This window comes from Stegodyphus dumicola, chromosome X2 (genome assembly GCF_044657685.1).
Source record: "Stegodyphus dumicola isolate Sdum_Otavi_A_Nest chromosome X2, ASM4465768v1".
Lineage (NCBI taxonomy): Eukaryota > Metazoa > Arthropoda > Arachnida > Araneae > Eresidae > Stegodyphus > Stegodyphus dumicola.
In genome coordinates, this window is record NC_140781.1 from 121,833,747 (window position 1) to 121,860,229 (window position 26,483).

Consider the following 26,483-nt stretch of genomic DNA (forward strand, 5'->3'; position numbering starts at 1 on the left):
TTTCATTGTTTGATTTAAAATGTAGTTTATTGAGATTATATATTTTTTGTTGGCTGCTCTTTTGACTTCTTAAGTGATGTGTACATGAACAAAGTCAAGGGAATGTGCAATGCCTAGTTTATGCAATTCTCTGATGTTTTTTTTAAGTGAAAATAGGTCGATGTTTACATGGATACTGAGTTTATGCAATTCTTTTACTTGTTATTTTGGATTTGTGTAACGGCGATTTTGGGTGCAAAAGTCGGCACTACACAAAGGTAAAACAGCAAGCCAAAGAATTGCACAAACTCAGTGTCCATGTACCGCCAAAAATCTCCAATTATCACCAAGGGGCATCCGTAAATATATTTTTACCTAATACCTTATATGATAATTCCAGAATGAATTAAGTATACTTTAGTTCACAATAATAAAAGAAGACGTCAGGGTTACAGCAGCAAACCCTTTTTTTATTTACATTTTTCTTGTTGCCAACCTACAGAAACTAAACTTCGCAACAACAAAGATAATATTTTACAGGGAACTGCTACATCGCTCCTTCCCCAGTAACAACATGACTAAAAATAAACTTAGATAAATATTAATGATAGAATAATAATATTTAGATAAATAATGTTAGAAATAAACTTTTTTTTTATTTTTATGATGTTGTATCTGCCAAAGCAATGCTATATTTATAGACTCTATGTTCCTGAATATTCATGTATAGCTTTTTTTTTTTTGTTTTTTGCTGAACGGCAACAGTTAGTTAGTCAAGTAAATGAATGTGTTACATACATTTTAGGTTTACTTATTTCTTTCTACCATATTTCAAAAAATATATCTGCCATTTAAGTGATTTCTATCACGTTATTAGCACGATATGCTCTGAAGAAGTTTATTTGGCAGAAATGAAGAAGAAATTTTGATTTTTCTGAAAGAAAATGAAGCAACATCCACAGCGCTGTTGAAGCTAAGCCTAACACGTTGAAAGCAATCCGATGGAAGAAATTAAGATTCAGAAATTCAATGGAGATAATTACAATGCTTGGAAAATACGAGCATGAACTATTTTAGTTCAAAAAATTGTTGGGAAGCAAATGATCCAGTTTATGGCGTTGAATTAAAGAATGACGAAAAGAAAATTAATGAGAAAGCCTTAACCTTCATATTCTTAGTGGTTGAAGACCAGTTCTTAGATGACAACGCTGACTGTGAAAGAGCAAAAGAAGCGTGGGATACTTTAAAAGACAACCATACAAAATTCGGACTCTTGCATTCTCTACAACTTTTAAAGGAATTTTTTACTGTAACTTTAAAACCAGGAGAAAGCATCAGTTCTTATTTAAGTCGACTGATGGACCTTCACCAAAAGGTATCGTCTTGCAGACACGGGGTTTTCATCCGCAGAGAACCCGTTGGCACTTCGGGAAAGAACCCGTTGGCGCCGTTGCATTTTTACTCGCAGAGCCATAAACGTGATTTTTAGTGTATGTAAATTAAAGTTAGCAGACAATGGTAGTAAAAATTCACAGATAATAAGCATGTAAATGTAAAAGTAACCGGTTAAACATGATATACAAAAATAAATTTGTATTAAATTCAACTTAGCACAGAAAACAATATATTAAACATAATGGGAAGTAAAAATTCATTTAAAAAATAAAAATTAGTATTCTTATACTTACGTTTACATTATACTTATTTTTTATTTTTTATACTTTATTATATTTTCTCTAATTCATACAGAATACTAATATTTCTATTACAAGTGTCTTTTCATTTTTAAGTACTTTGCCTGTTGATTGATGCATTTCGGTAAGAGCCATGCCCATGTAATAAATTAATGAATGCATGACATTTAGTACATCCATTTTACATAATTTTCAGTAATTTTTTTTTTTTTCAAGTTACTTGCATACAGCTTAAAGCATTTTATGTTGAAACAAATACCTGTCATAATATGTTTCACAATTACTTATTTAAAATGCACATGCACATTTTTGCGGCCTACGAAAACAAATTATTTTAGGGGTTGGAAACCTCATGGTTCTGCGTGCTTACAGCTATTAATAATTAAGAACACAATGTGAACAACTGTGTTGCAAATTAGCATTCACCCCTCCCACCATATTTTCTTCCTTTGATCCCGAACTGACGAGCCGAGAACCAGCATCTATCGACGAAAACTTCTTTAATTATACGAAAATATTTCTATCTACTATTTGCTGTTAAAAAATTCAGAAAAAATAATAATAAGAGAAGAAGAATATAAGTCTCCAAATGTGAACAATGACAACCTTCGAACAAGCAAATGGGATGAATCCGGCTAGGTTACCAGGTTTGAACTATTATCGCCAAAGTTGGTGATGTTTACATTTACTGGGTTCTCTGCGGAAGTGCTTCCCAGACATGGACTTGCGGACAGAGAAGTTGTCCTTGTTATGTTAATGTGTTTGCCCAAGAAGTACGAAGGCCTTATCCTCAATTTAGAACGTGAAGAAGATATGTTGACAACTCAAATCGTAAAATCGCGTCGCATCATTGAAGAGAAAAAGTTACTGCGCTACACAGAAGTGAAAACAGGAGTTGCAGGTCATAGGAGAGAAAGCCCTCAAAACTCGAGATAAGTACAGAACTAAAACTATGCAGCCATTACAGAAACAGCATTTTCTTGTGGGGAGTCGAGTCATATTGCCAAAAATTGCTCTGCTGTTAACACCCCACATGCAAAAATGGTTTCTAATGAAGTATATCAAGCATTGTTTGCTGATTCTTGCGGTGGGAAACTTGTCTGTGATTGGTACCTCGATAGCGGAGCCACTGAACATGTGTGTTCTCAAGAGTAGAAATTTATGAATTTAGCTTCAGTGAAATCACAAGTTGAGATTCTGAAAATAAAAAAAAATAAAAATGAAGTTTCTAGCATGGAAGACATTATATTGAATCCTGTCAGAGAATGTGGAAAAGATGCTATTCATCTAGCAAATTTTCTGCATGTCCCTAAGCTTGATGGTAACCTTCTTTCAGTGGGAAGAATAGAAGAAATGGGAATGACCGTTTCCTTTGAGAGGGGCAAAGCAATCATAAAAGATCCAAGACAGCAAGATTCTCACTGCACATAGGTATGGAAGATTATACAAAATTGAAGAGAAACAAACATACAAAATATACCTTTCTAAACATGAAGAAATTATACATCGAAAATTAGAACATTTCCAAAATGATGCAGTGTGGTATAATATTTAATATTGTTGGCAGCACTAAAATTATACTACATTGAATGGCAACAGTCATTGTTAGTTTAAATATTGATCTTACAATTGTTTTATGTGCAGTTTTAGATGATTAAAGCTTCATTTGAGTTTCTCTAGGAAAGTGATTTATTATATTTATAACAATTTAACCAATTTTTTTTTTTTTTTTTTCCAAAATGGAAAATCTATTGAAACCAGAAAGATTTGATGCTGACTATGCCTGTGTTGGAGCAGAATCTAAATGGAAACACTGGAAAAGAACTTTTTCAAATTTTCTCACACAAGTGATGGAGGCAACTGAAGAAAGAAAACTACAGCTGTTATGTAATTTTGTATCTGCAAATGTTTATCAATATATTAATGATTCACAATCCTATGATAATGCAATTTATGTTCTGGATACATTGTACATTGCTAAAAGAAATGAAATATTTGCCCGTTGCTGTTTAGCATCCAGATTTCAACAAACGGATGAGACCGTAAATGAATATTTACAAAATTAAAACAGTTGAGCAATGATTGTGAATTTAAGTCTGTTACTGCAGAAGAATATAAACATGAGTATAGTAGAGATGCATTCATCCGAGGTTTGAAGAACCCATACATTCGAGAACGGTTATTAGAAAATGCCAGTATTTTGTTAGAAAAAGCTTATGATCAAGCTAGAGCCTTAGAGCTTGCTGAACATCATTCTGCCTCATAATTAATATCTTCATCAGCACCAGTAGCTGCTGTTGAACAGTGTGAGAACAAAAATGACAATAGTGAATAATTGGCAGTAGTTGCTCCTATTCAATTCAGAAAATGTTTCTTTTGTGGCAGAGACCTTCATTTATGAAGTATTTGCCCAGCTAAGGATGCAATATGTCAAGGATGTGGTAAAAAGGGCCATTACCAAAAGGTATGCAAATCCAAACTTGCATGAAGTACTACTAAATCCACAGCCGCAGATTATACACTAGCATCAACTTCAATGCTTCCTCACTGTCTTGAAAGATCAATAACTAAAGTCCTAGTAAATGGTGTTTAGTTGAATGCTCTAATTGATAACAGTAGTTCACTAAGTTTTATAAATCAGTGTTTTGTAAAAAGAGGTAGAATTAAAGTAAAACCATATTTTAGCAGAATAACCATGCCTAACTCTTCTCTAAGCTCAGATATTATGGGCTTAGTTAATATCAAATTGCAAAACCATGTATACACTAATATAGAGGTATTAATTATAAAAATCCTCTGTGCAGACTTTCTTATCGAGCATGATTTATTAAAAGATCATTCTTCTGTTGAGATAGAATTTAAAGGTGGACCACCTCTTAGAATATGTCCATTAGCAACTGCTCTTGTAGCCCCTGCGTCATTGTTCTCTAATTTAATGGCTGATCGTAGACCTATTGTTACAAAGTCAAGATGCCAAACTGAAGAAGGTAGAACATTCATAGCTACAAAAGTATGTAAATTACTTAAAGAAGGTGTAATTGAACCAAGTAATTCTCCTTGGCGTGCACAAGCTTTTGTTGTGAAAGGAGAACATCATAGACCCAGAATATTAATAGATTATTCACAGACTATAAGCAAATTCACTATGCTTGATGCTTACCCTCTTTCCAAAATTGAAGAGTTGATTTCACAAGTATCAAAATATAAAACATTTAGTACAATTGATCATCAGTTTCAAATCAAAGAATCAGACAAACACTATACAATCAAAAGTCGTTAATTCGGACACCTATAATCTACAAACTTTCTGCGCATGCGTCGCGTTGACACGCATGCGCATAGGCGTTTACGTGCGCGCGTAAGACCTTTACGGCTGCGAATATGCTTGTGCGCATGCTCATAAAACGTTTACGCATGCGCATTTAATGTATAACGGATGGTGTAAGCTAAGCTAAAATTATCTAAGTCAGTTAATGTTGCAGATTACGTTGTTCCTTAATCTTCGAATTGGATCCGGCTTATTATTTTTTGCAGACTGTTAGAGCAATTTTATAAAAGTAAGCTTGAACTTTCATTTATGTCAAATAGAATTTCCGATATATATTTGTTAATACGTACAGGATCTAAAGAGAAAGTATGTTTCGAAATCCGAAATCTGTTTATCAATTTCACGCTGCTCGGCAGGAGGAACGGCGCGGCGCACAATGAATTGGAAGTTGATCTGTCAGCACTATCCTTATCTTCAGGGTAGATGTTTTTATTTTATTTGGCTTATAATTCCTTACAAAATGTAGTATTTCATCTCGATGTACTCCGTCTTTGATATGATTTAAAACAAGTTCCTCGTCATTATAATTCGCTTCCGATAGTGAAGAAAGTAACAGAGGTTATTGAAAACGAAAAAATTTCGATTGACAAATTAGTGGGTATTCTTGACACAGCAATTATAGGACTTGAACAGCAGAACTTTGTAACTAAACAAGAAATTATGTCTGTTTAATAGAATTAAAGAGAAAGTATTATCACATGAAACGAAGTAACTTAAACAACTTACATTGAAAGAAATGTTTAATAAAGTAAACAAATAAATATTAAGCTTTTTCTTTTTGTAAATTTTGATACCCTTTAGATCATAATTGTTCTTTATTTCATAAATTACGGTTTCGTATTTTTAATTTTGTAATTTCTGCATGCCATCTTACCAGATTTAAACTGATGATCTATAATCCGGAAAAGTCGATAATCCGGAATCGCCGAAGTCCCTACGAGTCCGGATTAACGACTTTTGACTGTACTGCGTTTGAAGCTGACGGTAAACTCTATCAATTTCTACGTGTTCCATTCGGTGTAACAAATGGAGTTGCTTCTTTCCAAAGGGCAATTGATGAAATTATTTCAAATGAAGAATTATCAGGAACCTTTCACTACCTTGATGATGTAACTATATGTGGCAAGAATGAAGTTGAGCATAATAATAACTTGGAGAGATTTATGGCTGCTGCTAAGAAGTATAACCTAACCCTGAATGAGGAAAAATGCACATTTTCCACGAAATCTGTAAAACTGTTAGGCTACTATATAGCTAATAATATAATAAAACCTGATCCTGATAGACTGAAACCGCTAATGGATTTACTGATTCCTAAAGATGTAGGATTTCTACAGCGAGCAATGGGAATGTTTACTCATTATTGCCGTTGGATTCCTAATTTTCCTGAAAATATTCACCCTCTTTTGACTAGAGGACCTTTTCCCCTTGGTACAGATGCTGGAAAGCCTTCAGTTCCCTTAAGAGATATATATACAAAGCTTCTTTAGCTGCAATTGAGGATAATACACCATTCAGAGTTGAAATTGATGCTTCTGAATTTGCAATAGGAGGAACCCTGGGTCAAACTGGTCGTCCTATAACTTTTTTCTCAAGAACATTAAACTCTTCTGAATGAAAACATTCTTCTATTGAAAAAGAAGTACAGTGGATGGACAAAAATATGGAAACACCTTGTGAAATGCATGTTTGAAAAGAAAGATTGATTTTAATGAAATATGTAGGTGGCGCTGGCATTTTTTACTACTGACACCCCCTATACAACTTCGTAAATGTGCTAAACAGTTCAGTTGTTGTTGGAGTACTGTTATGTGAGGTTGTCATTGCATTATGTCAGAGTTAACAGACTTCGAACGTGGGCAAATTTTTGGAGCACGTATGGTAGGTGCTTCCGTAAGCAAGGTAGCCGAGGTGTTTAGTGTTTCAAGAGGTACTGTATCGAAGATTTATTCCGCACATTTGAAAAGCGGAAAAACATCATCTGCTAAATCACAGCGCGGACGAAAGTGTGTCCTGAGTGATCGTGACAGATGATCATTAAGGGCAATTGTGATGAAAAATAAGAAGACCACAGCTGCAAAAGTTACTGCTGAAATGAATGTTGAGTTACCGAACCCTGTGAGTACCAAAACAATTAGAAGGGAGCTTCATAAACAGGGAATATCTGGCCATGCTGCAATTGAGAAGCCACTCATCAGTGATGCTAATGCCCGTAACAGGAAAAGGTGGTGTTTAAGTCATAAAGGCCTGGACTATAGAGCAGTGGAAGCGAGTAATATAGTCTGACGAGTCTTCTTTCACATTGTTTCCCACTTCTGGCCGAGTTTAAGTCTGGAGAACGCCATCTCAAGCCTATAATACAGACTGCTTGTTGCCAAGAGTGAAACATGGCGGGGGTTCTGTTATGGTTTGGGCAGCCATATCATGGTTCTCTGCTAGCCCCATGATAACTGTGTCAGGGCACATGACTGCCAAGACTTATGTGAACATTTTGGCCGATCAAGTTCATCCCATGGTACAAACTTTCCCCGATGGTGATGGTGTCTTCCAAGACGACAAAGCCCCTGTTCACACAGCTCACATTGTCCAGGACTGGTTTTCTGAGCACGAGGATGAGTTGTCCCATCTCCCCTGGCCACTACAATCACCAGACCTGAATATTATCGAACCTTTGTGGTCTACATTAGAATGGAAAGTGCATTCTCGTTATCCACCGCCAACATCGTTATCTGAACTTGCCACCGTTTTCCAGGAAGAATGGTATAATATTCCCTTGGCAAACATACAGGAACTGCATTTAGCCATTCCGAGAAGACTGCAAGCTGTTTTGGATGCCAACGGGTTTCCTACACCATATTAAGCAAGGAAACATGTTTTTTTAAAGGTGTTTCCATATTTTTGTCCAACCCCTGTACATGCTTTTGTTGAATCTTTACGAAACTGGAGACACTATCTAATTGGAAGACACTTTGAATTTTTTACCGATCAAAGATCCGTGGCATTTATGTTGATCAACAGCACTCCAGTAAAATTAAAAATGAGAAAATTATGTGTTGACGGTTAGAACTTGCTTGTTTCAAATTTGATATTATATATCGCCCTGGAAATAAGAATGAAATTGCAGACACTTTATCAAGAATAAATGCAGCTATAAAACCACAAATAGATCTAAAGGCACTACATGATGAACTTTGTCATCCCTGAATTACTCGAATGTATCACTGGGTAAGATCTAAAAATTTGCTTTTCTCACTAGAAGAAATGTTAATTCATGTGTATGCTGCAGTAAAGTAAAACCTCGTTTCTATAGATCTGAAGGACACTCAACTAAAGCAACTGCACCTTTTGAAAGACTAAATCTAGATTTCAAACGTCCTTTGCCTACGGCTTCCAGAAACCGTTTCCTTCTTACTATTGTGGACGAGTTTTCAAGATTCCGTTTTGCAATACCTAGCCCTGATACGTCATCTGCTACTGTTATTGCTCACCTGAAAAATATTTTCTCAATTTTGGGGATGCCAGCCTACATACATTCTGATAGAGGATCTTCATTTATGTCTCATGAATTAAAATGCTTCTTAACTTCACATGGTATAGCAACAAGTCGCACAACTGCATATAATCCTCAAGGAAATGGCCAAGTAGAGAGGTATAATGGAATCATATGGAAAACCATCCAGCTGGCATCAAAATCAAAGAATATGGCTATCGAACGTTGGGAAGGCATTCTGTTTTGCATTTGATTCGGTCACTCTTATGTGCAGCAACAAATGCCACACCACATGAACGTATGTTCATCCATGCTAGAAGATCATATAATGCACGTTCTTTACCTACATGGTTAACACAACCCGGAACAGTATTAATGAAGAACCATACACGAGCTCATAAATATGAGCCTATTGTGCAGGAAGTGAGGAAGTGGAGGCTAACCCAGATTACGCTTGCGTTAAACTTCCAGATGGTCATGAAACCAACATTCCAATACGATATTCAGCACCCAGAGGAGATACTCTCATGCATGCCCATGATATCGGGTTGGATGAAAACCAATAACTTTCAGATTCTTTTGCTCAAGAGAACGAAGGTCTGGCCACTGAAGCTCCTGAACCCGTATCAAAAACTGTAAGAAAATCGACAGAAGAGGATCCCCAAGGCAGTGATTTACCGTACTCTAGCAGACATGAAGATTTTGAAAATACTTTAAATGATAACTTGCATGAGAGTGAATCCTTGCATCCGAAAAGGCAGAGACATCAGCCTTCTTATCTGGCAGACTATGTAACTTATTAATAATCTTTGGGAGGGGTGAATGTGGTATAATATTTAATATTGTTGGCAGCACTAAAATTATACTACATTGAATTGCAACAGTCATTGTTAGTTTAAATATTGTTTTTACAATGTAAGAATTGTTTTATGTGCAATTTGAGTTGATTAAAGCTTCATTTGAGCTTCTCTAGGAAAGTGATTTATTATATTTATAACATGCAGTTAAGAAACTTATGGTTTGGTTTATTTAATTATGGCAAAGCACACTAGGGCTATCTGCCTAAGGGGAGGGATGCCTTCGTGGAGGATAAGAAACTTACGAAAAGGTATGATTCGAATATGATGTGTGAAGAAATCCAAGAAAAGGGGACTGTTTGCTCAATATGTGTTTTGGGGAAAATGAAGAAGACTCCATTTCCTAAGGAAAAAGCTGAACATTCAACTAGATTACTTCAGTTGATACATATGGATGTAACTGGACCTATCACACCGACATCAAAAGGTAGATCAAAGTATGTCGTTACCTTGCTGATGACTACTCAATGTATGCTGTGGTTGAAGAAGACTCCATTTCCCAAGGAAAAAGCCGAGCGTTCAACTAGATTACTTCAGTTGATACATACGGATGTTATTAAACCTATCACACCAACAACAAAAGGTAAATCAAAATATGTCGTTACCTCGTTGATGACTACTCAAGGTATGCTGTGGTTGAAACTATGAAATCTAAAGATCAAGTCGTTGAAAAATTCATGGAATATAAAACAAATGTTGAAAATTTCCATGGACTCAAAATTACTACTCTACAAAGCGACAATGTAGGGGAATATGTCAACAATGAATTTGACGATTTCCTAACTAAAAGTGGAATAACAAGACAACTCACAGTTTCCTTGACACCACAACAAAATGGAGTTGCAGAAAAAATGAACCATACTCTATTTGATATGATTAGATATCTTCTCCTAGATTTCAACATCCCACAAGAATTGTAGGCAGATACTGTGACTACTGCCTGTTATTTGCGCAACAGATGTCCATCAAAAGCTACAGAAGGAAACATACCTGAAGAACTCTGGACTAAAAAGCCTGTGCAAATTAGTCACCTGAGAATATTTGGCTGTCTAGCATTTGCTCAAATTGATAAAATGCTATAGAAAGGAAAGCTAGGGAAGCGTGCCCAAGAATGTGTCTTTATAGGATATCTCGAAGGTGTGAAAGGATACAAACTATGGAATACAGAGGAAGATAAGTTTTTAGTGAGCAGAAATGGTAAATTTGATGAGACTATTTTTCCACTGAGGAGGAGCCAGACAGCTCCTCAAGCAAAGAAGGAAAATGAAGTGAGCTTTAACTTAAATCATGAGTACAATTCCAACAGTGAAGTAAATGTTGTTCCATTAGAAGTACCCATCATTTGCACCACCAAGGAGTCGAAGATGTTGATACCCCATTAAATGACAAAGCAGAAGAAATTAAAGACACAGAATCAGCATTCCTGGAAGATTCTGAGAGTAGTAAGGAAGACCCTATTGGAATCAGGAAAAGCAATAGTGAAAGGAGACCTAAGACTTACTATAAGAATCCAGTATTATAAAGCTGTTTGTGAAGGTCAACATAGCATCAAAATCTGTAAGAACTCAACAAGCGTAAAAGAAGCAATGAATTCACCAAATGCAAAGATGTGTAAAGAAGCCATGAAGGAAGAATTGTCTAATTTGTACGAAAACCAGACATGGGAACTGGTTCCAAAGCAAGCTGGCATCAAACCCATAGGATGCAAGTGGGTATTTAAAGAAAAACACAATGCAGAAGGAGAAATAATCAAATTTAAAGCTTGATTAGTAGCTAAAGCCTACTCACAAGTCCCTGGTAGAGATTTTTCAGAAACTTTCTCACTATTTTAAAGATAAAATCTATAAGAATTCTTCTAGCCCTTGCTGTTGAGTTACAAATGGAAATTCATCAAATGGACATCACTGCTGTCTATCTAAATGGCTTACTCAAGAAAGACATATATATGGCACAACCTGAAGGACCTTAAGAGCAAGGTAAAAAGCATCTAGTGTGCCATTTAAAGAAAAGCTTATGATTATGGCTTAAAGCAATCAGGAAGACAATTCATTGATCTATGCATTTATTACCATCCAAACAAAGCATTATATCTTGGTATCCATGTAGATGACATGTTAATTGTTGGGACCCTAGAGGAAATAACCACATTTAAGCATAAAGCTGTGCAAAGATTCAAAGCGAGAGACCTTGGTGAAGCAAATGAAATACTATCTATGAGGATCCAGAAGCATACTGATGGCACCTTAACATTAGATCAAACAGCTTACATAGAAGAAATTCTGGAAAAATTCAAATTAGAATCAATCAGGGGAGCATCAACACCCGTAGATCCCACTGTAAAACACCAGACGCTAGATGATGAAGAGTGGAGAGATATAAAAGCAGAAAGTGACCAAATTCCATATAGGCAAGCCATAGGTAAGCCTATTATACCTTGCTTGAGGAACATGTCCTGATATTGCATTTAGTGCAACCTATATGAGCCAGTTTAATGAGAGGCCATCTGAATTTCACTGGAGAAGTGTTAAACATCTTTTCGGCTATCTTAAAGAGACCAAACATCTATCTTTTACATTCAGAAAGACAGTAAGAGCCCTTGAAACATTCTCTGATGCTGACTAGGGTGCTGACGAGGTCGACAAAAAGTCCTCCACTGGATATGTTCCGATCTTAGGTGATGCTGCAATATCTTGGTGCAGTAAGAAGCAGTCTACTGTTGCTTTATCGTCGGCATGTTGCTGCTGGCCTTCCTACAAAGGAATTTTTATGGATAAGGGGACTGTTGAAGTTTATCCCATTGCCCTCAGTTATAAAAGTAGATAACCAAGCAGCTATGTTCATTGGAAAAAAACCAAACTACATCTGAATACAGTAAGCACATGGGCATCAAGCATCACTTCATATGTGACTATACTGAACAAGACGCGATTAAATTGGAATACATAAATGCCAAGGAAAACTTAGCTGATCTTCTAACTAAAAACATTTCAAAGACAGTGTTAACCAACTTGAGAAAATATTTAGGTTTTCACAAATAGCCATCCCATGTGTAATATAAAAGGTGCCTGTGTATGCTCATAAGTTTGTGTCACTTGTAAGATTCTTTTACCATTTTTTTTTATTGTTCAGTTCTGAAGAGTTACTGTAAGTTCCTTTTTTTTTTAATCCTTCATTTTTTTAAGGTTGTATTTAATCAATTTAAGTGAAAGTTTTTTTTAGGCATACTTTGGCAAGAAGTGTTAGAAATAAACTTTATTTTATTTTTATGATGTTGTATCTGCCAAAGCAATGCTATAATTATAGACTTTATGTTCCTTAATATTCATGTGCAGCTTTGTTTTTTGCTGCAACAGTTAGTTAGTCAAGTAAATAACCACGTTACATACATTTGTTGGTTTCTTATTTCTTTCTAATATATTTCAAAAAATATATATGCCATTTAAGTGATTTCTATCAGTTACAATACACATTACAACTTTCAATAACAATAACAAAAATTCCATTGTACACGTAATGTAAATAAATGTGAAAAAGAAAATATATGTATATAACCATAAAAATATGTGAAATAATAATGAATAGTATGTAATTAATCTTTCTAATGCACTGGAAACTTCACGTCTACCAGACCATACAGTTTTTTTATGAACATTGTGTCCAGCAATTTTTTTTTTTTTTTTTTTTTTTTTTTTTTTTTTTTTTTTTTTTTCAGATTGTTGATGTGCAGTCAGATTTTCATTGAGCAATGTTTGTGCAAGAGCATTCACCTCAGTTAACAGTAAACATGCTGGTTTTAATCTGTCTACATATATATTGACATCTCTGCCTTTGATAGTCACAGTAAAATACTTGTATCTCTTCACAACTGGAAAGGATCCATCATAAGGTGGTTCTAATGGTTTTCAAACTCTAACAGTGCGTATGCATACATGTGTACAATTATGGAAGTCCTTGAGGACAAAAAAATTTTTGGAAGGATGTCGGCGAGTTTCTAGTGGTTTTAACAGTTCCATTTGATTTTGTAGCTCTTTAGCAAATGTTTTGGTTTATTCAAAAAATTCTCCAGGTAGCCTGATAGGTTTTCCATAAACCATTTGTGCAATTGTGTAATTTATGTCATTGTGCAAAGCCGATCTTAGCCCTAAAAAACTGTTGATAAGGTTTGAGTCCATTTAATAGAACTGTGTGTTCTGATAGCAGCCTTTAAAGTTTGAAGGATCCTTTCAATTATTCCATTAGATTGTGGATGATATGCAGTTGTTGTACGTACTTTAAATCCACAAATAACATAAATGTTTTTTAAAGGTTCAGATTGAAACAAGCTACTCTGATCAGTGATTACACAGGATGGCATTTCAAAGCACAAAATCCAGTGATAAAAAAATTCTCAAGCTACTGTTTCAGTGACCAATTTGCTGGAAAAACTTCTAACATGTGAATCGATCAATGCCAGTAAAGCAGTATGGGTAGAAGTATATTATAGGGTACCCCTTGAAGAAACTTGACGGTACATGGATACCGAGTTTGTGCAATTCTTTGACTTATTTTTTTGGCTTACATAATTTGCGCCAAAAATCGCAGCTACACAAAGCCAAAATAACAAGACAAAAGATTGCACATACTCGGTATCCATGTACTGGAAGCTATTTGTTTAATTGTAAACTTCACACCAGGGTGAGCTTAGCTGAGAAATTTTTTAAATATGTGCTTCCGAAAATCTTCAGGTATAAATGGATGAATTTTTGTCATTGATATATCATACCAGAGTGCAAAGGATATGGCTTAAAATGTAAAGATGGTTTCAAGCATAGCTTAAGATCTTTATTATTGACTTGTGCATCTGAAATTTTATCATAATCTACATCCAAAATAGATTCTGTCCTGGATAACGAATCTGCACCGATATTTTCTTTTCTCCCAGTGTGACGTATACCTGTTGAAACTCTTGAGATATATTGTAAATGGCAGACTGTCTAGGTGAGGCCTTCTCTTTTTATTTTATGAAAAGCAAACATCAAAGTTTTATGTCATCATTAAATTGTCATCCTTCTAGGATATGGTTGAATTGTTTGATCGAGAGGTATATTCCTTAAGAGTTCCCTGACATAAGTACTGTATCCTTTTTGAGCATTACTTAACATTTTGGAAAAGAATGCTAAGAGTTTCCATCTGTTGCAGTACGGATCCAACTGCGTAGTCCGAAGCATCACTGAAGCGAACTTGTAGTGGAACATAATTTAATGTTTCTATATAATATTTGTATTATAATTATTAAGATTTCCTAAGTGTAATGTTTTGAATAGTCATTAAGATTCGCCGTGTGGCAACAACGAGTCAAGCTAAAAATGTCGTTACTTCGAGCGTTCCTTGATAAGCGATGCGTAAGCTTTATTTCTTAAAAGTTTTTTATTTGAGCTTCTGTTTGCGAAATGCACCAGCTACTTTTCAAAGATTCATACATGAAGTATTTCAAGGTTTCGACTTTACATTTCCATATCTCGATGACATATTAATTGCTTCTGCCTCAGAAGAAGAACACAGACATAACTTGAAACTTGTTTTTGATAGATTAGATAAATACGGTTTGAGAATCAACATTTCTAAGTCGATCATGGGTGTTGATAACTTAGAATTTTTAGGATATCTTATAACACCGGAAGGATCTCGTAATCTACCTGAAAAAGTCGAAGTAGTATTGAATTATAAATTACCAGAGACTATCCATGATTTGCAAACTTTCTTAGGGATGCTTAATTTTTATCGACCGTTTCTGAAAGATGCTGCTACACAAGCAATACTTCATGAATACCTAAAGGGTGCTAAGAAAAAAGATAGAAGAAAAATTAAATGGTCAGATGAAGCTATATTTAACTTTGAAAAATGTAAACAGGATTTGGCAAACGTAGCTCTTTTAAGTTATCCCAATTCAGATTTGCCCTTGTCACTATGCACGGATGCATCTGATTGGGCTATTGGTGCAGTTCTCCAACAGTTTAAAAATGGAACATGGAAACCTTTAGCGTTTTATTCAAAAAAATTAAATAGCACTCAGAAAAATTACAGTACTTATGACCGCGAGTTACTGGGAATATATCTTGCAATGAAACATTTTAAACATATTTTAGAAGGTTGCGATTTCAAAATTTTTACGGATCATAAACCACTAGTTTATGCTTTCAGACAAAAGAGCGAAAAGGCATCACCCAGACAAATGCGCCAATTGCAATATATATCTCAATTTTCTACTAACATATGCCATATTAGTGGAAGTGAAAACATTGCTGCAGATCAGTTATGAAGAATAGCCAATGTCTCTATTTCAGTCATTGATTATGATAAAATTGCTGACAAACAAGTTAATGATAAAGAATTGCAAGATTTACAAGCTCAAAATAAAACATTAAATTTCAAAAGTTATTTACTTCCATCTCGTAAAAATCTGTGGTGTGATATGTCTTCTTCTAACATTAGACCATTTATACCCAAGCATGGATGGATATATTACAACAAATCCATGGCCTCGCTCATCCAGGAATCAAGTCGACCATTAAAGAAATGACGTCCAAATTTATTTGGCCAAATATCAAAAAGGATATACAAACATGGAGTTGTGCCTAATCTAATGTATTGGTTGTCAAAAAAATACAGTTTCACGTCATGCAAAATCTGCATTAGGAACTTATCAGCAACCTGATGAATGTTTTACTATAGTTCACATTTACTTAATAGGTCCTTATTCACCATCTGATAATTTTGTATATTGCTTGACTTCCATTGATCGCTATACTGGTTGGATGGAAGCCATTCCTTTGTGTGACATAACAGCAGAAACTGTTGCCAGAGTTTTTTATGAACATTGGATCACTCGTTTTGGAGTTCCTTACCAAGTTATTACAGATTGTGGAGCACAGTTTACTTCTGAACTATTCCGAACCTTGGCAATTATATGTGCAGTCAAAATTTAGCACACAACTTCCTATCATCCGCAGTGTAACGGCAAAATTGAGAGATTTCATCGAACTTTGAAAGCTGCTATCAAATGTCATAATTCCATTAAGTGGTCCGAATCCATTCCAACAATTCTTCTAGGTCTTAGAGCAGCCTTAAAAGAAGACTCTGAATATTCCATTGCACAAATGGTTTACAGGAAAACAATCAAACTTCCTGGAGAATGTTTTGATAAACCGACAGTTTCTACAACACCTCAAACATTTTTGCATAAATTGCAAAAACAAATGGAATTGTTCAAGCTCTCTCCAGTACAGCAAAAAATGATTCCTAAAGTTATTGTCCATAAAGATCTAAATGTGTGTACTCATGTTTTCCTAAGAACTGATTGAGTCAAGAAACCATTAGAACCTAGTTATAAAGGACCTTTCAAAGTACTTAAAAGAATGGAAAAATACTTCTTGTTACAAATCAAAGGTAAGGAAGTAAACATTTCGATTGACAGGCTGAAGCCAGCACATTGTTTAACATAAGGTGAGCAAAGGCTGGAACCAGAAACTTCTGATACCCAGCCCAAGACTCAGACTTTGTTAAAATCTGAGAACAATGATGAATGACCGAGTCTCACGAACTGGACGACTAATAAAACGTCCTTTATGTTTTAGTAACAATGTTGAATATTTTTCCTATCCTCTATTATTGAATATGTTTAAATGTAATTGTATTTATTTACTGTATTTAGTATTTTTAATTCTAATGTTAGCTTACGCTACATTACTCCACTACCAGCATCTCTTAAATCGTAACACAGTTACTGGAGGGGAAGTAATGTAGTGGAACATAATTTAATGTTTCTAAATAATTATTAAGATTTCCTAAGTCGCAACATGATGTAATGTTTTGAATAGTTATTAAGATTCGCAGTGTGGCACCAAGTCGAGCTAAAAACGTTGTTACTTCGAGCGTTCCTCGATAAGCTTTGCGCAAGCTTTATTTCTTAAACATTTTTTATATTTTCTGTAAAAAATAAGTAACATGTTGCAAACAAGAATGGAAACTGTAAAAATAAATATGCTGTTTCTTTTAAGAGCAAAATAAGCATTTATTTCACTTATGAAATGCTCTGGCTGATCAGTTTCGATTTCGCTTATTCATCTAATCCACAAACTAATAGTGAGTCAGGATTAGAAAAACTCATCAATGCAGCACTGGCCAGATCTTTTTTGCATTCCTTAAATTTTTCTTTTGCTTCTTTGGTTCATGGTATTTTGCTTTTAACATTTTTTTTTTTTTTTTTCTCTCTTTTAAAATACTCATGGAGGATTGCCTGATTTTTGGCAGCATAGATGATATAACACCTACAGAAATTAATTAAACCAAAAAAAGTACAGTGGAACCTCAAGATATGAGTTTAATTTGTTCCAGCATTGAGCTTGTATAGCGAATTTCTCGTAGCTAGAAACATTCCCCATTGAAAATAATGGAAATCCAGTTAATCTGTTTCGCAACCCCAAAAATATCAACATAAAAATAAATTTTTCAAATAAATAATGCTGGAAGTAGGTTCTGGGTCAGAATAACTTAACTTTCTTTTAGTTGCAGTTGCTTTACCAAAAACTTATCTAATAACACTTGCTTCTGTATCCTTTTTAAGGGGCCCACCAGCGACCGAGCGGTAAAGTCACTCAACACTGGTAGTTCGGTCCGAGATTCGAATCCCGTCAACGGGCTGGCTGCATGGTTGTTTTTGTGGTTTTCCCCATGTGTAACATGTATACAAGCCAGTTTCTCTTAGAAAGTCCTCCACGAAGGCATCCCTCCCCTTAGGCAGATAGCCCTAGTGTGCTTTGCCATAATTAAATACACACACACACACTGTATTCTTTTTAAGATAGATCTAAAATGCGACACTACATTGTCATTACACAAGTTCATGGTGTGCCTACACACTGTTTTATTAGGGTGATTTTCTTCAAAGAAAAGTTTGACTTCTTCCCACTTTGCCAACACTTCTGTAATCTTAAGTGAAGATACAACCTCATCTCCTGGTCCCTACTTCCCTAACGAAAGCTCTTCTACCACATCTTGCTGCCGCTCCTTGTGAAGATTTTTAAGTTTGTCCCTTGTACGTTCTTCACTATGCTCCTCCACTAACTCATCCAGATCAGCACCATCCACAACCAGACCTATACTTTTCCCCAGAGATACAATTTCTTGGATTAGCTGGCTGCACTGTGTTGTACACAGGTTGTGGAACGAAACCTAAGTCAGGAATACTCTAAGGCCACAGTTTTTTTCCATGCCAAATTCAGGGTCCACACTGAGACTTGGATGACTAGGATATTGAAGTGATCCTTCTAAAATTCTATGAGGGTCAGGCTTGTATTTGCTGTCACTTCACAACACCTTTGAAACAAGGGGTGGCCACCTTCTTAAAGTTGGAAATAACTTGCTGGCTTATAGGCTGGAAAAATGGAATGGTGTTGGGAGGAAGAAACTTGACTTTTGTGAACTGAAATTCCTCCATCAAATCATCTTCAAGCCCTGGAGGATGTGCAGGAGCATTATCAAGGACGACCAAAGGCTTGAGTGTCAAGGCTTATTTTCATGAAGGTTATTTCTTAATTGGAGGGCCAAAAACTTCATTGACCCACTCAATGAAAAATTGCCATGGTACTCAGGCGCTACATCACATTCAGTCGGTTTTTCTTCACCTTCCCCTTCTTCAATATTCATGGATTTTCTGAGTGGTAGATGAGTAAAGGCTTGATGTATCATGCCATCCACCTCAAATTAGTAACATCCATGTCAACGGAAACATTTCTACTAGCTTTTTATCATTTTGTTGTTCACAGAGGTAAAACTTCAGTCACTATAGTGACAAAGGGACTAGTTTCAGAGCAACTGCCAGTGCTTTTGTATTAATTTATTTTGAGAAACTTTTCCATGAAGCAAGAGAAGAACACATAACTTGGAAGTTTATACTACCTATTGCTCCTTGCTGGGGAGGTTGGAAAGAGAATTTTGTAGGAATGATGAAAAATATTTTAAAGATAACTCTAGGAACAGCTAGTTTAAGTTATAAAGAAATTATTACAGCTTTATGCAATTGTGAAGCTATTTTAAATGAAAGGCTTTTAACTACAGTATCTTCTGATCCAAGTCCTCCTCTTACACTAGCAAATTTTCTTAAAGAAACCGAAAGTAGTACCATACCAGACCTTAAAATGAATCCAAATCTAAATAGTTTATGGCGAAGGTTACAATATATTCAAACAGTATGGGAAGTATTTAGAAAAAGATTTTGTCAAGAATATTTGGGAGCACTATGTACAAAACAAAGCCATAAAAAATTCAACCCTCTAAAAGAAGGAGACATAGTGATTACAATCAAAATACATTCTGACTTGAATACATTTTGTGGTCAGGCAAAGATTTCTCCTGTTGCGTGATACAGGCACTCTTAGGCCATTTTTTTTCCCAAAAAAGACCTATTTCATCACAATTAAATGCTTGCTGGGGAAGAAATCCCTCACTAGCAATACATTGTAGGAACTCTGGGCAAAATTTATCAGAAGCAGCGTCCCTGTCGCTGAGCTTGCAGCCTCTCTATGTCGCACAACACTGTGCGTACCGGTTCTCTTTTTAAATTTTTTGAACCATCCATGCCTTAAATGCCATCTCATCTGTCACGAGCAACTCAACAATTGTATAATTGTAATTTCTTAAAAGATAAGGTTTTTACGGTTTGGTAACATTGTATTTTTTTTTTTTTTTTTTTTTTTTTTTTTTTTTAATGTTTAGAATTGCACCATGATTTTGCATTAAGGTGGATTGCCTGTTTTAAGTGAATTAATTGGGTGGATTGCCCGTATTACTTAATTATAAGTTTCTTTTAATGGAGTACCGACTGAATGAACAAAATTCAGGTAGAGTCTCGTAACATGGTGACCGTATGACGTGATATTAAAAGTACGTTATTTTGAATTACCTATTATTCTGAAAATGGAATTGCATGTTAAAAAAAGCTCTCCTATAAGAGCTAACTTTACAAAATGTTTTAATGGTTTGAATAACTTATTAAAGGCAGATAATGTTAAAGAAGAGAGCATTAGATCTAACTTTGCTAATTTAAGTAGAATTTATTGTCAGCTAACTGAAATAGATCAGGAAATAAGCTCTTTATTATTAGAAGATACACACGATAAAAAGTATCAGAACGAGTATGCGATAATAGAAGAATATAATGAAAATTTCGTAAAAGCAGAAGTAAATGTAGAAATGTATTTAAATAGAATATCTAAAACCGAAGTTCTGTTGATTCTTCGCCTGTTCAAAAACGGAGATCAAACTTTCGAAATTTGATGGGGGAAATCAAAGATCGGCTTGCCTTTTGGAGCCAATTCAAAAGAATACATGACAATGAAAATATTGAGAAAGAAGATAAATTTCAATATTTAGTTCAATGTATGACTGAAGACTCTAGAGCTTGGGATATTGTCGATAGTTACCCACCGACATGTGAAAATTATGATAAAGCTATTGCATGTTTAAAATCAAGATTCGGCAGGCAGGAATTACTAATTGAATTTTATATATGCGAACTTTTAAATCTTGTTGTAAAAAATGTTACCGAAGAAAAAAGAAAGTTAGACACGTCGAAATTATATGATAAATTAGAATCACATCTAAGAGCCTTGGAGTCCATAGGCTTAACATCCGATACATATTCAGCTATACTTTTCCCTCTTGTAGAATCGTGTATTTCGAAAGACATATTTAGAGTTTGGTTCAGAAACCCTATAGTTAACACCAAATTCAATTCTTCTGAAAAAAATGCTTATGGGGGAGAGAAATTAAAAAAATTATTATTGTTCCTGAAAGCTGAAGTTGAAGGGGAAGAACGTATTCGTTTAGCAAAGGGATTTGTTAGTAAGGAACACAAATTTCAGAAGGAAAAAATACAGCATTCTGTTCTCAGTAATACACCGACGGCAACAGATTTGTTTGCAGGATCAACAGAAAATAAAAGAAAAAATGTTTGTATATGTTGTGATAAATTGCAAGAAAGTAAAGATTGCTTTTCTGCATGTAAACTCAAGCTTCAAGAAAAACAAGAAATTTTAAAAAACAAAAAGGCCTGTTTTGTCTGTTTAAAAATTGGACATTGTTCTAAATTTTGCAAGTCCAACATCAAATGTGTCCTTTGCAGTAAAAAACATTCAATTTTCATGTGCCCAGAACTCTCTGGAAATAAGATGAAAGGTGACGTACAGGAACTTGAGAAGACGTTGTCATCTGATGTTAGTTCGTTTAACTTATGCACTTCTGATGAAATATTGCTTCAAACGTTACAAATGAAACTGAAGACTATAGGGAAAGAGCTACAAGTACATGTACTTATTGACACTCGCTCACAACATTCTTACATTCTTAAAGAAACAGCTAAGAAATTAGGTTTGAAGCCTACAGAAAAGAGAATCTTAATTCACTCTCTATTTGGGGGAATTACAACTGAGAAAAGGGAGCATTATGTTTATGACAATAACCTGATATCTTTGAAAGGGGATTTCTCCTGTAACATAAAGGTTTTGGATCAGCAGATCATTTGTGGCAACATTCCTTGGTTGAGAAGAGACCTTTATAAGGAAAAGTTACGAGAAAATAAAATTTGGCTCACTCATAATGGAGAAGGTTGTCCTGATATTGATCTGTTAATAGGCGCAGATTATTTTGGTAATATATTTACAGGAAGAATATGTACATTGAAATCCAATTTGATTGCATGTGAAACTTATTTAGGATGGGTTATCATGGGAAACATGTCCGAAGAAAGGTTTGACGAAACTTCATCCCACTTAGTGACATCTTTACTGATTAAAAATTCTTCTGTGGCTGATTTGTGGAAATTAGATACTATAGGTATAAAGGATCCTACTGAAACAAGAACTAAAGAAGAAACGGAACAGTCCATTCTTTAGCATTTTCGAAAAACCGTTCAGAGAGATGAAAATAGCCGTTACATCGTCAAACTACCTTGGTTAGAGGCGTACGAGACGTTAAGTGAAAACAAATATATAGCTGAAAAAAGATGCATAACTACTACTCAGAAACTTCTTAAAGAAGGAAAATACAATGACTATGAAGCTGTATTTAAGGAATGATTACAGGAAACTATCATCGAAGAAGTACCAGATAGTGAATTGGGAAATCCTTGTCATTATTTGCCTCATAGAGGTACTTTTAAAGGAAATTCTACTACAAAGGTACGCCCTGTATTTGATGCTTTGTGTAGAACTAAGAACTCACTTTCCCTCAACGACTGTCTAGAAACAGGACCAAATCTTATCGAAAAAATTCCCCCATTAATTATGAGATTTCGTCAGAAAGAAATTGGTGTAGTTTCGGATATAAAAAAGGCCTTTTTAAAGATATCTGTGGTCAAAGAAGACCAAGATTTTCTTAGATTCATATGGTGGGAAGCTTATAAGGAAAGAAAACAAAAAATTTATCGTCACCGACGAGTAGTGTTTGGACTTACGAGCATCCCTTTCTTACTAGCTGCCGTTCTAGATTACCATTTGGAACAAAATGAAAGCCATTTTCCTGAAACCGTAGAAAAGCTGAGGAATGCATTCTATGTGGATAACTGCATAACTTCGGTAACTAGTCAAGATGAACTTAAAAAATTCATTTTTGAAGCAAAACAGATTCTGGCTACGGATTGTTTTGATTTAAGACGTTGGGAACATTCCAGTCTAACAGGTGAAGGATGTCAAAAAAAAAACTTGTCCCTGTTCTTAGATTATTATGGGATAAAACTAAAGATGTTCTGTTTTGTGATCTTGAAAAAAATTGATTTCAAGCAAAAACCCATTACTAGAAGATATATTCTTTCGACAGTTCACAGCATCTTCGATCCTATAGGATTTGTGTCCACTAACGATTCATTTGAAACTGTTAATACAGAATAGCTGGAACCTGAAGATTGGTTGGGATGAAACCTGTCCAGAAGACATTCGCCTGGAGTTCAATAAATGGCTTGAAGATTTACATCTGTTAACAGAGATCAAAATTCCAAGATATGTCCAAAGCAATGTCCCGGAAGAAAAATTGAGTTTTCATACTTTTTGTGATGCGAGCAAGACCGCCTATAGCGCAATCGTATTCCTACGAAGTGAATGTGAGAAAGGGGTAAAAGTTCATTTGATTGAATCTAAAAGTAGATGGCTCCTTCAACAAAGATAACGATGCCTCGATTAAAATTGTTAGCATGTTTGATCGGAGCTTGTCTCACTGCAACAGTGAAAGAAGCGATGGATTTAAAGAGAATATCAAGTACCTGTTGGACTGACTCCTCTACCGTTATGTTCTGGATCAAGCATGAAAATAACTGGGGAACATTTGTACATAATCGAGTGAAGGAGATAAGAAATTTAACATCAAAGGAACAATGGAAGCATATTCCAGGAAGCGACAATCCGGCTGATCTCCCATCCAGAGGATGTTCCGCTGGAGTTCTGCTCAGATCCAGATGGTGGGAGGGTCCACCGTGGCTTAAACAGCCTGAAGAAAATTGGCCCGTCTCTGAAATTAAATTAAATATGGAACACGTTTCTAAAGAAAGAAAAAAGGGAATAACTGCCTTAGCTACCTCAGTTGCTCCTAACGAAAAATGGTACTTGCATTGTTTTTCTAAATATTCGAGAAACATTCGGCTGATAGCTTGGATTCTGCGATTCTTTCATAATTCTAGAAATTCCGATCACAAACTGAAGGAAGAATTATCTGTTAAGGAAATAGAAGCAGCTGAGAAAAGGCTTTTCTTAAATGTTCAGAAAGACTCTTTCCAAAACAAATCTACAAAATCAAAGTTGAAAACTCTTTGCATTTTCACTGATAAAGAAGGCTTAATGAGACTGAAGACAAAAATCCTTCGAAGAGATGACACAGATTATTTCGTGTCTCCCATACTTTTACCTTCTGATCATCAAATTGTAGAAAAGTTAATTTTTGAAAGACATACAGTACTTTCACACGCTGGAGTTCAAATTGTTTTGACGGCGTGTACATGGTTTATGTGTATGTGTTATTTTGAAAAACGCGTAAGGTGTATGGTATTATGCACTTTTTCCCAATTTTGCAGTGAATATTTGTCATGATTAAGCAGTTTTGTTTGATAAAATTTCTAGCATAAGTGTAATTCGGCTAGTAGATTGTTGGAAGAAGTGTTCAGTAGATAAGAAGAAAAGAAACATGTCTTTACTTCGTGAAGACAAAATGGCGGCGGGGAAAAAAAATAGAGGGTTGCTGTAGGAGAGTTGGTTGCCAAATTTTCGCCAAAAAATCGCCAAGTTACCATAATGTAAAGATCAACCTAATGGAATTTGATTTCCTTCACTTTGAAATATTTTTTTATTTTCTTTTAATAACAGAATCTAAGAAACTAAAGTTTTAATTTAAGTTAAGAAAGTTAATTTAAGAAAAACTTATTAGTACTAGTTTGAAATGCATTTATTAACCTTTTGTAAATTTCATTATTCATAAACATAAAAATTAACCTTTTGTAAATTTAAAATATTAACTAAGTACTAATATAATAAAATATAAATATGAACTAACTACTTAAAATATTAATGTTTAATACATTATATTTTGTAATTAAAAATATTAACATTTTGTAAATTTCATTATTCATAACATAATAATTGTCATAAATTCATTTACAGTAGTGTTTCAAGAATTTATCATAGCAGTACTAGAAATACTGAAAATTAGAGAAAGTCTGTTTATTCTGATTAAGAGCTTATTTTTTAGGATTGTGGTTTAGTCTAGATCGGGTTTTGTTGACAATCCGCCATTTTTTTCCGATCTTCAAAACCGGGTTTACCTTGGCGACCGAAATTTTTTCGTCAAATAATAAAAAAATCGCCAAAAGATCAATACTAAAGCTGTTCCCATATTTATCATTCCGTTCACTCTGGATTACATCCTATATATTTTCTACTACTTTTGGTTTTAACTGCGCTACAAGATAGTTAAATTTAGTCTGATTCTGGCTAATATTAGCAACTGAGAACTCTGCTTCAAACTGGACCAAATGTCCGAGTTTCTTCCAAAAAATGAGGAATTTTAATGCTTACTTTGCGGTAAACTCTTTACCAGCAGTTTTCAAACAGGATTGTCCGTCTACCTAATTCAAAATAACTTCAATTAATTTATCATAATGAAAGACGCCGTTAGAGAGTCAGAAACCGCCAAACCGAACTGTTCTTTACAATTTTCTTGTTGCCAATCTAGAGAAACTAAATTTCGAATAAAAAATTAGATAAAATGAGATGCATTCCGCAAGAGAAGAAGCGGGAAAATGTCGTCACGTGTTTACGATCGGAACAACAACATCCGCATGTGCTAGACATCTTATTCACGACCCTATTCACGACAAGGAGCGTAAATAACGATCTTCTCTTAACGGACGACTGCTAAATTTGACGGCTCCAGTAGCCGTAAAGACTGTTGGTTAAATTGGGACCGTCGGAGGGATCCTTACGTAACCTTGGTTCGAGAGTTGGGGGAAGTTCGTTAAAATAAGCCAATCATATTACACGGTCGCCGCTTTTTCGGATGGCCCAAACTTTCCTTTTACTATCGATAAGCAGACGTATGTCATCGAAAATGAAATGGCCGTTGTTTATCGATTACGAAGGTTTTAATGTTTTGGATTCATGTATAAACTTTGTCAGAATCGAAAATGAATATCGCGAAACCTTGCGACTTAAAGGAATACTTTGCAGACACGAAGTAGAAACTGTTAAAAAAATTTACGGCTAAATCGCAGAATAGGCTGCATCAGTCGATGCTGTATTTACTTCTCTTATGCTTGGACACGCCTTTTTATGACGTAATATTGGTTACGCCTCTCCTTAAAAACAAGTTATAAGTATGCTATAGGGCCCTATTCACGACAAGGAGCGTAAATAACGATCTTCTCTTAACGGACGACCGCTAAATTTCACGGCTCCAGTAACCGTAAGGACTGTTGGTTAAATTGGCATTCGTGACAACGACCGTCGGAGGAATTTTTACGGTAAGCAACCTTCGTTCGAGAGTTGGGAAACTTCGTTAAAATAAGCCAATCATATTACAGCTACTAGAGACATAGGTTGACTCATCAGCCATGTTCAACC

The 26,483-nt window shown here is 35.1% G+C and overlaps 1 protein-coding gene across 5 annotated transcripts in view; it reads right to left on the reverse strand.

The window, feature by feature from the left end:
* The window catches only part of LOC146992904 (uncharacterized), a 151,975-nt gene extending 126,378 nt beyond the window's left edge, over nucleotides 1-25,597 (reverse strand). Inside the window, exon 1 of one of the 5 annotated variants that reach the window (XM_085809305.1) lies at nucleotides 25,440-25,597. The gene's annotated coding sequence lies outside the window, so the exon portion shown is untranslated. The remainder of the gene's footprint in view (nucleotides 1-25,439) is intronic. The other 4 variants (XM_085809308.1, XM_085809307.1, XM_085809304.1 and 1 more) reach the window with 4 other exon arrangements.
* Between the last annotated feature and the right edge of the window lie 886 nt (nucleotides 25,598-26,483).